The following is a 15410-nucleotide window of genomic DNA, read 5'->3' on the forward strand; positions in this document are numbered from 1 at the left end:
AGAAGCCTGTCTTCACGAAGCGTTGGTTGTGTTCAGTGATTGAAACAAATTAACGCCCAGGCTATTAATTGAGGTTTTACAGTAATTATACATTATTTCAATTCCATACTTTGGCTACACAGGCAGTCCAATTCTGATATTTATTTTTACTTATTGGTCTTTTGACCCATTAGATCTGAAAAAAATTTAATGAAAATATCTGTGATTGGTCAAAAGACCAATTAGTGGAAAAAATATCAGAATTGGGCTGCCTGTGTAAACAGCCTGACTAATGTTGCTAGCATGTTATTTTCTTAAGTTTACTTTTGTAGTTGTGTTCGTCATAGAGCAACAAGAAGATGCTGCAATACTGTACATTTAATTGTTGATTTATTTCCCCTGAGCCCTTTGTTTACACCGTTGCTCTTTAGTTATTGGCACTCATTATTAGCCACAGTATTTCTGTTGTTAATTAGCATAATTGTCCTAATTATTCACAGACCCACCTAGTACACACAACTAAGCCAAAGAAAACCTACTGTATAGTACTTTGTGACAAATGCAGATTTTGTTGTGGACAAATCCAGTCATATTCAAATTAGAATAAAGAACTTTAAACATTAACATGATGTGTCCATTTTGTTAATCTGCAGTGTATTTTACATAAAGTATAATATGTGTAATTTACGTGCAATTGAGAATTGTATTTAGCATTATATAAGGTATGCGAACCAAACAAATTGTTTTTGGCTAAATGAGGAGGTTTTAGGATCAACATGTCCTTTGTACTGGTAACATAAATACCTCACCTGGATAGGCTTTTAACAAATGGTTTTATTTGACTAACCTCAATAACAGCACATATGGGTATTATGCATTGAATACTTTCTCTTAAGATGACATTTTCATATGTATATGGATAAGACAACATTAGACATATTATACATAATACTGCAATATTATTCAATATTTACATAACGCAGCTTATTCTAACAGGACCATGTACCCCCTGTTTGTGTTCTAGGGTTCCCATTGTATTTACATAATGCAGCTTATTCTAACAGGACCATGTACCCCCTGTTTGTGTTGTAGGGTTCCCATTGTATTTACATTTTGCTGCTTGTATTTCTTGTCAAATTCTCAATAATTTGAGCAACCACCGCATTGAAAGAAAGGCCTGGGTAAATAGAGTGTTATTTTTGTTTGTATTTGGTAGAGGCAGACTGCTAATGGATGAGCCTGATCTTGCTTCCCTTGGCTGTACCTCGGACATACAGGTTTCCATTTTCTGTCCAACACTCTGTACGTTTCTGTCAAGAGAATTTTGTTCTCAATGTTAACTTCAATTAAAATACTCTGTCTGTTACTAATACTTTGTAAGGTTCTTATTGAAATGAAACAGTCAGAGGCCAGTCTACTTAGTCAGCAGGTTTATTTACGAGAGCTCTGCCTATCATTTCCTGTACATTGGTCTATATACCTCACATTTCGTCATAAATGTCCCTCCTCTCAGAAACAATGACAATATAGTTCACAAGTCTTCTCCTATTCATACATTGTCTGCCCCCTGTTATACAATCTACTACAAGCCCAAGGTCTCTCCCCTCCCTGGGTGGGGACAGAATGTCCTGTAAGGAACACAGTAGTACAGCTTGTCTGTCGATAGCTCCTCTTATCATTTGTTTCACACTTGCACCCTGCTTACATACTAAAAAGGAACAAAATGTTCTAATTCTGACTAGAACTACACACATGACATGTGTCATACAATCATACAGTGACAGGGTAGAAGAATTCTGTTAATTATAGTTCTACGTTAAATGTATACATCATTTAGTCATTATTCATAACAGTTTCAGCATTTGGACAACCTTGAAGTTTGTCCAATGCTCCCCACCCGGCCACATCATTTTCATACATACAGTACCACAACATTCTTTACCTTTTGCATAATGCAGCTTATTCAAACAGGACAATGTACTGTATGTGTTCCAGGGTTCCCATTGTATTTACATTTTGCTGCATTTTGCTCATAATCAGCTGCTAACCATTCACAGTAGTGAAAATGTAAATCACATTAATTTGGTTACTCTCGTTTCGCTTTGTTGTAGAAACCTTTTGGGAGCACATTTTGTGCTTATATGGACATAAAGTTGAAGTGTACTTTACTCCTCCAGAACTTGAATGTCAAAAGCAACCACCCCATCGAAAGAGAATCCTAGGTAAAAAGTGACGTTTTCATTGGCATTTGGTAACGAGGCAGAATACAAGGGGATGACTCTGATCTTGCTTCCCTTGGTAGTGCCTCGCACAAAGAGCTGCCCGTTTTCCGTCCATCCTTCAACACGTTTCAGCATTCGCACCACCTCAGGGGTTGTCCACACCTCTCCACCTCTCCACTTGAGCCTTCTCTCTGTGAGAGTTCCCTTTATGTGCTTTTCGATTGCACTTCGATGAACAATCTTGTACAGACCCCTTGCCTTTCCAAAAAAGAAGTGAGTCACTATTCTCCCTTTCCGTGGTTTTGTTTTGAGCATACATAGTCTTTGAAGGTCGTCAATTGCTGAGATTAAGACCTTTTCATATTTTGCAGAGCTAGCTTCCTTCCAACGGTTGTCATTTGGATCCTCTGGCCAGAATAAGATTGAAAGCAAAAAGAAGGCACTTGCTGACCTGCTGCCTTCCCTGTAAAATCTCATGCTCAGATCTTGAAGTTTCGTAAGCGCAACCAGCTTTGAAGAACCAGGTAAAACACAAGCAAGAGCTATTTGAGAGAAAATGAAGTTGATCAGTTCTGTTTGGTCAAGGTCATTCCTTTGGGGGTTCTCTGGATACATGGCAATTATCTCCTCTAGCTTTTTGCCACATCTCTCATTCTTCTGATCAGAGAGCAGGGAGAGTATGGTTGTGACATTACCACCACCCAGCTGGTAAATGTTCATTTTTCTTTTGAGTGGAGAGACCATTCCAGTGTCACTGCAGTCAGACACTGGACTGTCTAAATGTGAAACAACATTACAGAAAAATCCAGCATAAACAGCACTTTTCCTTGTAAGCCATTTTCTTGGATTGCTCACTTGTTCAGGTTCTCTTGTGTCAAGCTCCTCTTCTTCCTCACTTATATGTGTACGATAGTAACTGAGATCTTCAGAAATGCACTCAAGAGCAATGTAAATACTCTTCTGCATTCCTTTTAACTGACCATGGAACTTCATCCAGGGTTTTTTGACAGCGTCTGGTATGTTGTCACTGAGTAAATACCTCATTAGTTCAGACTTTCCTTCTTTGGTTGAGAAAACATTCACTGATGATATGAGTTGAAGTAGCCGACATCCAACGTCTACTTCCCCAAAGTAGGAGCTGTTGAGACTGACTGTCTCTGATTTTGGAGCTTTTTCAGAGGCACGGAAGGCAGCAATTCCTTTCAGAGCTGTACCGATGGCTTCAGAGACCTCTTCGGGCCTTAGTTCAGCTTTCTCCAGAGCATCATGCTGTTCATAAAACCACTTCTTGTACACCTGCCCCTCCGTATCAAGGATGAAAGTGTCATGTGGCAGCTGTGCTTTTGCTTCCTCCGCCCAGTGCTGGGCTTCAATGAATAATTTGTTTGTGTAAAGCAGTCGTGCAAGCTGCTGGGCTACAAATGCATTCTTTCCAAAGTAAGTGTAGGCTACTTCTAAAAGTTTAATTGCTTTTTGAAGGCCATCCTTCTCTGTACAGACATGCTCAATTAAAGGAGAGAAAGAACTGTCGTCGGGATCTCCTCTGCTTATTTTGTTTCGTCTGATGAGCAGATCTCGGATAAACTTTAAAAATTCATCCCTACCAAACCTATGATCCATCAGCACCTTATCTAAGAGAAGAGCCTTTGCGATACAGCTTTGAGGCTGAATGGCAGACAGCTGTTTCAGAATTTCCTTTGCTACAAGAGGATGGATTCTAATAGATGAGATTTGTGTTGTACTTTCTCTTAGGTGTATGAAAACAAGTTTAGCTTGTTCACTTAGAGAATTCACAAATGTATGGTAACGGAAACGATCCATTTGAATACCTAAGCCCAGGGAGGCCTCACAATGTGACACAGATATGCTGGAGTTCGCAACATAACAGTTCAGCAAGGCCACAAATCTGATAAGGCGAGTGGTGAGAGATGAGTGGTCAATATCCTCCAGTAGGTTCTTCACAAAGTCCTCAATGTAACTCTTTTGGTATTCCTCACTCATGAGTACAAAAGCAAGAATGGACTCTGGTTCAAAAATCAGTTCCTGACGTTTCTTTTTGAACAGAATCTTCTCCTGGCTAGACAGCTTGTGTGTCACTGCTACTGTCTGGGAAGGCATTGTTCTGCTCATCTTTTCTGGGTTGTGGCATCTTTTGCAGACAAGAAGGATGAAACATAATACAGAAGAATTGATCTTCATGGTTGTAATTCCGTTATGTAATTCATGTCTGAACTCATCTATATACTCTGCATTACAGTCATCCAGCAGCAAGAGCACCGGGAGACAACGGTTTTTGTCTTTCTCTTCATATTCTCGCAGGCGTACTGAATGCTGACATACAGTTTGAATTAGGTATGATTGCTTAACCACTGCACACCGGAGTTTGGTTCGACAGTTCCAGAGGATCTGATGTGCGACTGTGCTTCCACCACTGCCAGGTTGGTGACATATGTTGACACTCTGAATGGACCTTTTTGTTGTATCATCCTGTAAAATGGCCTCTAAAATCTTGGTTGTTTCTTTGTATGCGTCTCTCTGAATGACCTCTTCACACTTCACTTTTTCTGCAAGCCACAAGTGCATCCAGCTGATTTTCCCTCCTTGATAGAAATACTTCTCAATGTTACTAACTTGGTCATTGCCCATTACATCCAAGTTTGTTTCTTCACACTGATCAGTACTGACTATGTCCAGAGAAAGCATTGTGTCTTCATCTATAGGCTTCAGGAAGCACAGACCTTTGTTGAACACAGGTAAGCGTCGACTCAGTTGTTTATTGGAAAGCTGAATGCTTTGAATTGTAGCATCTACATGACTCATTGGCATGCCAACAATACTAATTTGTTCCAGTGATTCCAAATCACAAGACGCTTGAGCGAGACTTGACCACTTGTTGTAGTTCTCTTTGGACTCTGAAATGACGGCCAAATCCTCATGGCCATTCATTTCTGCATAGAATTCATGAAATGTATCAACAAGTGGCTGTTCGACCTGAGACATGAGCAAGAAAAGCACCACAAATGAACCTTCAGGAAGGATTTCATTGCAGATGACAGAGACAGTCCTTTTCAGTAGTTTTTTCTTTGTTCTGATCCAGGTTTTTTCATCACAAGGATCTTCTCCACCAAGGTAATGATTCCGCCCATTGCAGAATATCCAGCTTGTCCGATCAAATAGCTGTAAGCTCTTCTTGAAGTCAGTGGTGCTTAGACCAGGATCAATAGCAAAGTCATGCAAAAAGTGGAGGTTAGCAGCATGGTGCTCACGATATTGTCCACAAAGTCCAGATGTTTTGGAGTCTGGATCGAAGTCAAAAACACAGAATATTTTCATGTGCACTAAGAAGTTGATAGTCTTCAGATGTTCTTCTTGAAACTTATTTGTCACAATGATGAATGACAAGGTGTCATCCATGTACTTTTTTCCACAGGTCAAGAGAATTGACAATTTTCTCCCAAGATCCTCCCTAGTGTCTACAGCTGTTTGACTGGTAGAAGACTCTGCCTCTTCCCTCTGTAGATCTTTCTCTTTCAGTCCTTGAATGAAACGAACTAAGTCTTCACCAGGTATGCAGGGTGTATTGGCCCCTACTCTGTGGTATGGTGCTTTCTCTTCATAGATTACTTTGTTAGTTTTCTCGCTGAACTTTGGAATAGTAACACTGTAGAGTTGGTCTTTCACCACTCTTGCCTTTGGGACAACATCAAATTCAATGATCCAGTTTCCTCCACTGCTCCCCTTGTCAATTACCTCAATAAACGTTGGATTCCTTATGCATTTCCTGGCATCAGAATGGTGGTTTAAATCCTTGAAGCAGTTTTCAATGTAGTCCAATGCATCCACAAAGTCACTTTGGTTTTCAACTGGTATTCCGATGATTTCACCATGCTTGTAGCTGCCTTTAATCTTATCCATGACCCCAAAGTGTATTGTGCCATTGGTTCGCATGTTCATGCACCCACAAGCAAATCTGATTACCTCACTTGCGACTTTGACTCTAAGCTTCAGTGGTTCTAATTTGTGGGCGATTTCCAGTGATTTGTATTCATGGCATGGAACAATCATATTTTCAGTTCCAGTCTCTGGTGGAAGCACTCTGTGCTTGACATATCGGAAGTCTTTGTCATGTTCATCAAATGCACAGAAGTTACTTAGAGAACAAGATGAGCCATCTGTTTGTTCATTTTCACTTGTTTCACTTGTTTGGTACTCTCAACATTGTCTTTTGACTTGTGTGGACACAGCACTGGAACCAACATTTCTGGTATCTCTCTGTGTGCTACTGCCTGCTTTTAGTTTCTGTGTTCTTGGCTTTAATAAATCAATTTGACCACCTTTCATTTCAATTGTGTCACGCAGATATTCTTTTTGCAGCTTTATCAGTGCAGGTCCTGTAACCTCCTCTTCGTACAGTTTCAGAATGTACTTCTCTTTCACTCCAATGGATTTTAACCAGGAGCTCACATGGGATTCTGTCCATTCGCCACATGTCAATCTAGAAATGTGGTGGCTTTGGACATGGAATTTGGGAAAAAAATGAAAGACATTTTTCTATAAATGTCTAAACACCTCCCTCTGCAACTGGATCCTGGACTTCCCGGCCCGCCCCCAGGTGGTGAGGGTAGGTAGCAACACATCTGCCATGCTGATCCTCAACACTGGAGCTCCCAGGGGTGCATGCTCAGTCCCCACCTGTACTCCCTGTTCACCCATGACTGCATGGCGAGGCACGACTCCAACACCATCATTAAGTTTGCAGACGACACAACAGCCTGATCACCGACAACGACGAAGCAGCCTGTAGGGAGGAAGTCAGAGACCTGGCCAGGTGGTGCCAGAATAACAACCTCTCCCTCAATGTAACAAACCCCTCTATTACACTACTGCTACTCTCTGTTCATCATATATGCATAGTCACTTTAACCATATCTACATGTACATACTACCTCAATCAGCCTGACTAACCGCTGTCTGCATGTAGCCTCACTACTTTTATAGCCTCGCTACTGTATATAGCCTGTCTTTTTACTGTTGTTTTATTTCTTTACCTACCTATTGTTCACCTAAAATATTTTTTGCACTATTGGTTAGAGCCTGTAAGTAAGCATTTCACTGTAAGGTTGTATTCAGCGGACGTGACAAATAAACTTTGATTTTATTTGATTTAAATGTGATTGGGCACATCTTCCCATTCTAAATCAACTAATATGTCAGCTTGATGACTTTAAATGTTTTACCATTATGATAACATTATACCTCCAGTAGGAGTAGTAACACCAATGACGGTAACACCAATGACACATTTTAGGTAATTGAGGATTTTCTTAAATGGAGGCCAGAGATGCTCAAATCTAAGGTCATTAACTTAATAATTTACTAAAGTGATATGATTAATGAGAAACACCGATGACACTTTTTATTCAGACACACTAAATAATTCTCAAATGTATGACATGTTAAAAGGGTGTTATTAGCTAATAATTTTCCTAGGACATTGGATCGTTGGAAATTTGTATTTTGGTCTTGGAGTCTAAATTGGAGATGTTTGGTTCCAACCCTTGAATGAGTAGGTGTTCTAAAACTTTTGACCGGTAGTGTACAGTACCAGTCAAAAGTTTGGACACAACTACTGATTCAAGGGTTTTCTTTATTTGTACTGTTTCCTACATTGTAGAATAATAGTGAAGATGTCTAAACTATGAAATAACACATATGGAATCATGTAGTAACCAAAAAAAGTGTTAACAAATCAAAATGTATTTTATATTTGAGATTCTTCAAAGTAGCCACCCTTTCCCTTGATGACAGCTTTGCAAACTCTTGGCATCCTCTCAACCAGCTTTATGAGGTAGTGCATTTCAATTAACAGGTGTGCCTTGTTAAAAGTTAATTTGTGGAAATTCTTTCCCTTAATGCATTTGAGCCAATCAGTTGTGTTGTAACAAGGTAGGGGTGGTATACAGAAGATAGCCCTATTTGGTAAAAGACCAAGTCCATATTATGGCAAGAACAGCTAAAATAAGCAAAGAGAAACGGCAGTCCATCATTACATTAAGACATGAAGATCAGTCAATACGGAACATTTCAAGAACTTTGAAAGTTTCTTCAAGTGCAGTCGCAAAAACCATCAAGCGCTATGATGAAACTGGCTCTCATGAGGACCGCCACAGGAAAAGAAGACCCAGAGTTACCTCTGCTCCAGAGGATAAGTTCATTAGAATTAGCTGTACCTCAGATTGCAGCCCAAATAAATGCTTCACAGAGTTCAAGTAACAGACACATCTTAACATCAACTGTCAGAGGAGGCGTGAATCAGGTCTTCATGGTCGAATTTCTGCAAAGAAACCTCTACTAAAGGACATCAATAATAAGAAGAGACTTGCTTGGACCAAGAAACACAGGTAATGGACATTAGACCGGTAGAAATCTGTCCTTTGGTCTGATGAGTCCAAATATGAGATTTTTGGTTCCAACCACTGTGTCTTTGTGAGACGCAGAGTAGGTGAACAGATGATCTCTGCATGTGTGGTTCCCACCATGAAGCATGGAAGAGGGGGTGTGATGGTGCTTTGCTGGTGACACTGTCTGTGATTTATTTAGAATTAAAGGCACACTTAACCAGCATGATCACCACATCATTGTGCAGCGATACGCCATCCATCTGGTTTGCGCTTAGTAGGACTATCATTTGTTTTTCAACAGGACAATGACCCAAAACACACCTCCAGGCTGTGTAAGGGCTATTTGACCAAGAAGGAGAGTGATGGTTTGCTGCATCAGATGACCTGGCCTGCACAACTACCTGACCTCAACCCAATTGAGATGGTTTAGGACCGCAGAGTGAAGGAAAACCAGCCAACAATTGCTCAGCATATGTGGGAACTCCTTCAAGACTGTTGGAAAAGCATTCCTCATGAAGCTGGTTGAGAGAATCCCAAGAGTGTGCAAAGCTGTCATCAAGGCAACGGGTGGCTACTTTGCAGAATCTCAAATATAGAATATATTTTGATTTGTTTTATAGTTTTGATGTCTTTCAGGATGTTGTGTATCCCTGGACATAATCAGAATTCATGTAAACATTACAGTTTAGAAAATATAGCTTGTCAAAAAAAGTGGTCTCTTTGCACAAGTTACCTGGGGTATGGATAAATTGAGCATTGAGCCGCCTTGGGGTAAGACGGTATACATCTACAAAATGCTGTACTGTATGAAATATTATCACCACCTTTGAAAAATGCACTTGCATCTTGAGTTCATATGTATAACAAATGACAAAAATACTATTCATATTACTAACAACATGTTTCATCATTTGTATGGGTTATGTTGAGGCATTGGCTCAACTTGCCCCTGGCCAAATGGCACAATTTACTCCAAAGCAACCATTTTGACTATAATAGCCCACACAGTTACAAGGATGCACTTTCATGTTAGGTTTACGACCTCAGATTGATGCTTAAAGATGTATAAACTGATGTATAAAACTGTCTTAAAACGATATACTTTGAATTTAGATACAAGCGTCATGAAGCCTCTAACACATTAAATTAATTCGACTTTTTGAAAATCTGTTTTTGGACCTAACTTGCTTACCACTTTTTCCATGTGGTATCTTCCTTCACAGACTCCGTGAAATTATGACGAGATATATGCACATGGTTTCCCAGAAAAAAAGGGTGGCTCAACTAAAACTTTGGAACAACTTAGCCCACTCTCGCCACCAACCATGGGCATGAGGCCCTCTATCCTGTCTCCTGGAGGCCGCTACTGAAGCTCTCTTCTATAGGTGTGGACATTACACCCTTTTACTTTCCTCCTGCTCTGCTAGTAGAAAAACTAATTAAATTACCACCTGGTGATGTCACCAGTCAGACCAAAACTCCATCCCACCAAAACAGGCTGAAATTTCAGGCGTTCTTTTAAAACAGCTCTTACACTAAAAGGACATTATCATAGTTTTCACAGTTTCACAATATTATTCCAACCTCATAGTGTGGGAATATATATAAAAGACAAAAATCACAGTTTTGGCTGCACTGGGCCTTTAAGGTGTGAGTGGAAGACAATATTCATGCAATATCTGAGCCTTGATGTATATTATTTTAGCCAGTTTTTCCACAGCCATTGCAAAGTCATAGCAACAGAACTCACCCTTACATGTTAATATGATTTATTATAATATTTAAGGCTTGATTCTTTAGACCAGGGGTATTCATCCTGGGGTCTGGCAAAAATAAAACATTTTTTATTTATTTCAATGTTTTTATGGATATCGCTAGCAACAACAGAATAAACACATTTTGAATTACATACATGTGGTAAACCGTTGTTTAACCAGCTAAAAAGCTGCTATTAGTGAAAATGTGTTTGGAGTCATTTTTCTTGCTAATAGGCTATGTTAGAGTTTACACTTCCTCTTACAATTATAACGTGGGGATGTCAAAATAATGAAAAACCATCCACTGAATCTATATACTTTAAAATGTTGATTAGGCTACTTCTCATTCCCATTATCAAATCAAATTTAATTTGTCAAATGCGCCGAATAAAGCAGGACACCTGAGTTTTCGAAACAAATGTTTCAAATCTCCACATTTCACATGATATCAAGGGAGATGCTAACATGCGCTCGCACAAACTGACTCACACACAACCACACAAACTAAAGGTCACTGTAGACCTTACAGTGAAATGCTTACATTCATCTGAAAACATCAAAATGTTTTTTTGTTCACATATGATGGGGGTCCCTGGGTTGTCCGTTTGCCTGGGTGGGGGTCCCTGGCCGAGAAAAGGTTGAAGACCCCTGCCTTAGACTATTCTATATTCAAAGACGATATGTGTAGGACTATTCTTTCTGTATCAATATCTTTCTTACAACAGTTGATAGTAACTGGATCCTGAACCTTTCCCAGTCCAGAGTCTGTGGTGTACTTCATGTTGAATGGTAAAATGTGTGATGACCGCTCTAATAATGAAGGGTGTGACCTGTACAACTGAGAAGATGACTCATTCCTGTTTTAGATAATAGCCTATTCTGTATGAACTGGAGATTCAGCTTTTTAATAATAATAAAACAATATGAATTGATTGGATAAGTAAATCATAAATACATCATGTAATAAACCATGTCAAGTGTTATGATCGTGTTTAGCCATGTTCTTCTGGACGATACAGTAAGGTGTGTTGTACAGACAATATACAGTATACATTTCACACTTTCACAGTGCAATATAGGAAATAATATGGTTGACAATATTAGGATAAATTAAGATGTGTCCACCACACATTAGTTATTAAGTACCCATAGTAAACGTTGGTTCCAAGATAAGGTGTTACATCTGAGTGTTCACAAACTGTTCATTTTTCACATGGAGTAGTCAACAGTACTCCATGCACACTTAGTAGATATCTGTTGTTGTGTCTCTGGCTATGGAATTAAATGCTATTTTATCAAATCAATTCTCTGTAATTATTATTACCTGATTAAACTAATCATGTCAATTTAATTAACTAGGAAGTCGGGGGAACACAGAATAATTAGTTTATATAGAGCTACTATCTCCCCAAAACACTCTTAAAGATCTGATGATCTTTTATATCAATAGCAGTCAATTATTAATCGTCACCTTATTCAGTCTCATCTGAACATCGTCAAATTCTTGGTTATCGTCAAGTTGAATCAGCAATACAAAAAATTGGCTTAATTATTTATTTACTTAATACCAAAATAATCACACAGAATTACATATACACAGGATGGATTATACATTGATTACTAATCATGTCATAAAAGAAAACGTCCCTAGCGGAAGAAACCGATATGACGGCTGGTTACACAAAGAAAGGGTGTTAGGATTGGAATGAAAGAGCGGGAAGACTGGGGAACAAAATGACTGGGTCTCTATTGCACCTTGTGAAGCTATGCTATCGTATATACAGAATCTTATGCATCCTAATAACCGCCCATTCGGAAAAGGAAAATGTTAGACGAAATATTTACACTGAGCTGCGCTTCGATAGATGGGTCGAAGATGGAAGGCTGGTTTTCCCAGTAGAGATCGCCCTTGTCCTTTGAAGAATATTTCTGGTCGTAGTAACCCTGTCGTCGTGTGGTAGAGCAGATATGTTGTATTACCCTGTTGTTCTGAAGAGATTGTCTCCTTTCCTAGGACACAAACGTTTACAGCTGCAGCTGATAACTTGACTTCTAGGATGTACAACTTCTTCTTTAGTGAATAAGAGTTCAAAGTTCATTCCATTTTGTCATAATCAGCTCGTCATGATCTACACCCAGAAAGGGCTACGTCATGATACTATACTGTACATGAGGTTTTAGTGTACTGTATATAAAAAGCTAGCTAAGCGACATGGAAAGGCTACTTTTAAACATTATGTTCCTTTAATTGATGATAAGGTTCAATGATAACAAATCAAGGTACTGTGCATTGAATACATACATGAACCTACACACACATTTACATTACAAAAACAAAACTGCTTGTAATATATGGACAGTAAAGAATTACTATACATACAACAACAGTATTCATTATATATTTGCACTTTATTCAAACAGGGACTTATTTAAAACCCTCTGTTTTTACAAATGACTTCTTAGTCATCTCAAAATATCACTGTTTCAAAACATTTACTAGCTCTTGTTTAATGTACTGATTATACAATACAAGAGTAAGGTATTGTTCATATAGTGTCTTAACTACAACACCATTTCAGTGCATAATAAACAGTGCCTCACTTGGCTCATTGGTACAACAGAATACATAACTCAGATACACGTAAGAGCCGCGCCACTTACTGACTGGCAACATCTCGTGGCAAGGTCACGCAATATCACGTGTCTAAAGACCTACTCATTAACACATTTAGGGAAATCCATTCCAAGAAAAAGGGGGGCATTACCAGAGACAACATTGTGGGCAACGCCATGTTTGCTTAACTGCCCTTTGCAGCATTCAATGACGGTGGCTGAGGGAGTCAGTCAGTTCGTCCAGCTCCCAATAGTCAGAATAATAATCCACGATGATGAGGTAGTTGGTTTTGCTGAATGTGAGTCCATTCAGACCTTGTACCATGGGAGGGGAGGGATTTGTTGGGGATGAATGTCTCCATTTGCTGTCACTTCTGAATGGAGTTGCAGGTGACACATTTGCTGTCTCTTCTGAATGGAGTTGCAGGTGATACATTTGCTGTGCTGTCACTTCTGAATGGAGTTGCAGGTGACACATTTGCTGTCACTTCTGAATGGAGTTGCAGGTGACACATTTGCTGTCACTTCTGAATGGAGTTGCAGGTGACACATTTGCTGTCACTTCTGAATGGAGTTGCAGGTGACACATTTGCTGTCTCTTCTGAATGGAGTTGCAGGTGACACATTTGCTGTCTCTTCTGAATGGAGTTGCAGGTGACACATTTGCTGTCTCTTCTGAATGGAGTTGCAGGTGACACATTTGCTGTCACTTCTGAATGGAGTTGCAGGTGACACATTTGCTGTCACTTCTGAATGGAGTTGCAGGTGACACATTTGCTGTCTCTTCTGAATGGAGTTGCAGGTGACACATTTGCTGTGCTGTCACTTCTGAATGGAGTTGCAGGTGACACATTTGCTGTCACTTCTGAATGGAGTTGCAGGTGACACATTTGCTGTCACTTCTGAATGGAGTTGCAGGTGACACATTTGCTGTCTCTTCTGAATGGAGTTGCAGGTGACACATTTGCTGATGAAGAGCTTTACATCCTCCGTAATCCATGGCCAGAAAACAGAATATGGTGTAATTGCAGACCGCAATTCATGGCGTTTCGTGATATAGGTGTACACTGATATCAGGAAACTCCCATTGACACCTGCCATTCTGGTGTCATGAGACTGATGGTTTCTTGACACAGATGATTTGTTTACATACCAGGTCAACAACTGTTGTTCCCGAAGCAAAAGAAACATACGCTCCTCTTTGTGTGTCCAGAAATCTCTCAGTGTGACTCACAGCCTATTTGGTTCTGAACTTCCGGACCAGCCTTTGTTGATTTGAGCATGACTCGTGTCTTAGTTAAGATGTTCACATCACTGTGTGATCCACCTGTTCCAGGTCAGTTGTGGCCAGGGCCAAAGCGTAGACTGGCTGGTGTTTGTGTTTGACTGTGCTCTGGGGTTGATTGAGCAGTTCTGGACAGGAAGTCAGTTTGTAGTTCTTTGCCTTGTTTGTGTTGCACATGGAGCTGGTATCTTTGTAACCTAAGCAACATTTTCTGCAGTCGCTTGGGTGCTGTGAGTAGGAATTTCTTGAAGACTGTCATGAGCGGCTTGTGTAGTCACTTTGTGACGAACTATATGCCAAGCAGATACTGATCAAACTTGTCACATGCAAAAACAATGGCGAGACAGTCTTTCTCAATCTGTGCATATCAATGTTCTCGAGGCAAATGCATTCAGGTTTTCCTTTCTCAAGGCCTGTCTCACTGGCATCACACTGCAGTGTGACTTTAACTGTTTAATAGTCCCAACTGCTGCGCCATGCTGTGGTAGCCATGTCCATTCAATGTCCTTGTCAATCAGTGGTCTAAGCGACTCCCACACATCAGATAGGTGGGGCATGAATTTTGAAGATAGTTCACAAACAAAAGCTGAAGAACAAACCCACATCCAGGTACTTCTTTGTAGGTGCTGGAGTTATAGGAGGCCCTCTGTGGTGAGAAGATGACCCATGCTACAGCACACTAGGTAGCTTTATCCTGAGTTTGTGTTCAACTTCAGATGGATATCTCTGGCTCTCTGCAGGAGAGCTGTGTGGTTTCTGTTGGGATCTGCAGTCGCTTGTTCTCACTTCTTCTCATTTGTGCCGCCACATCCATAGGGTAGAATATCCTCTACGATGACACTCAATCCTTTTAGTCCCTGTAGTGCTTCACGCTGCCTGCGCTGGTATTCTCCAGCTGCTGGCTTGATTCCAAAATGCATTCACAGCCATCTATACCTGCTTATCGGTGTCCAAAAAGTTGTTAGATAGCTGCCCGCTTCATCAAGTTTGACTTGCCAATGGATATCTTTGGTGTTGAGTACTGAGAATACTTTGGATATCTCTGGTATAATCTCTTCTATGGTGGGCATCTGGTAGTGCAATCTCAGTAAGGTTGAATGCACTGGGTGTACATACAGATTCGTAGTTTGTCTGGCTTTTCAATGACGACCAT

General features: G+C 40.1%; 1 pseudogene; it reads right to left on the reverse strand.

The window, feature by feature from the left end:
• Window positions 1-1394: 1394 nt before the first annotated feature.
• LOC139399179 (sterile alpha motif domain-containing protein 9-like) lies at window positions 1395-15177 on the reverse strand (annotated as a pseudogene).
• Between the last annotated feature and the right edge of the window lie 233 nt (window positions 15178-15410).

This window comes from Oncorhynchus clarkii, unplaced genomic scaffold, assembly GCF_045791955.1.
Source record: "Oncorhynchus clarkii lewisi isolate Uvic-CL-2024 unplaced genomic scaffold, UVic_Ocla_1.0 unplaced_contig_620_pilon_pilon, whole genome shotgun sequence".
In the NCBI taxonomy this organism is placed as follows: Eukaryota; Metazoa; Chordata; class Actinopteri; order Salmoniformes; family Salmonidae; genus Oncorhynchus; species Oncorhynchus clarkii.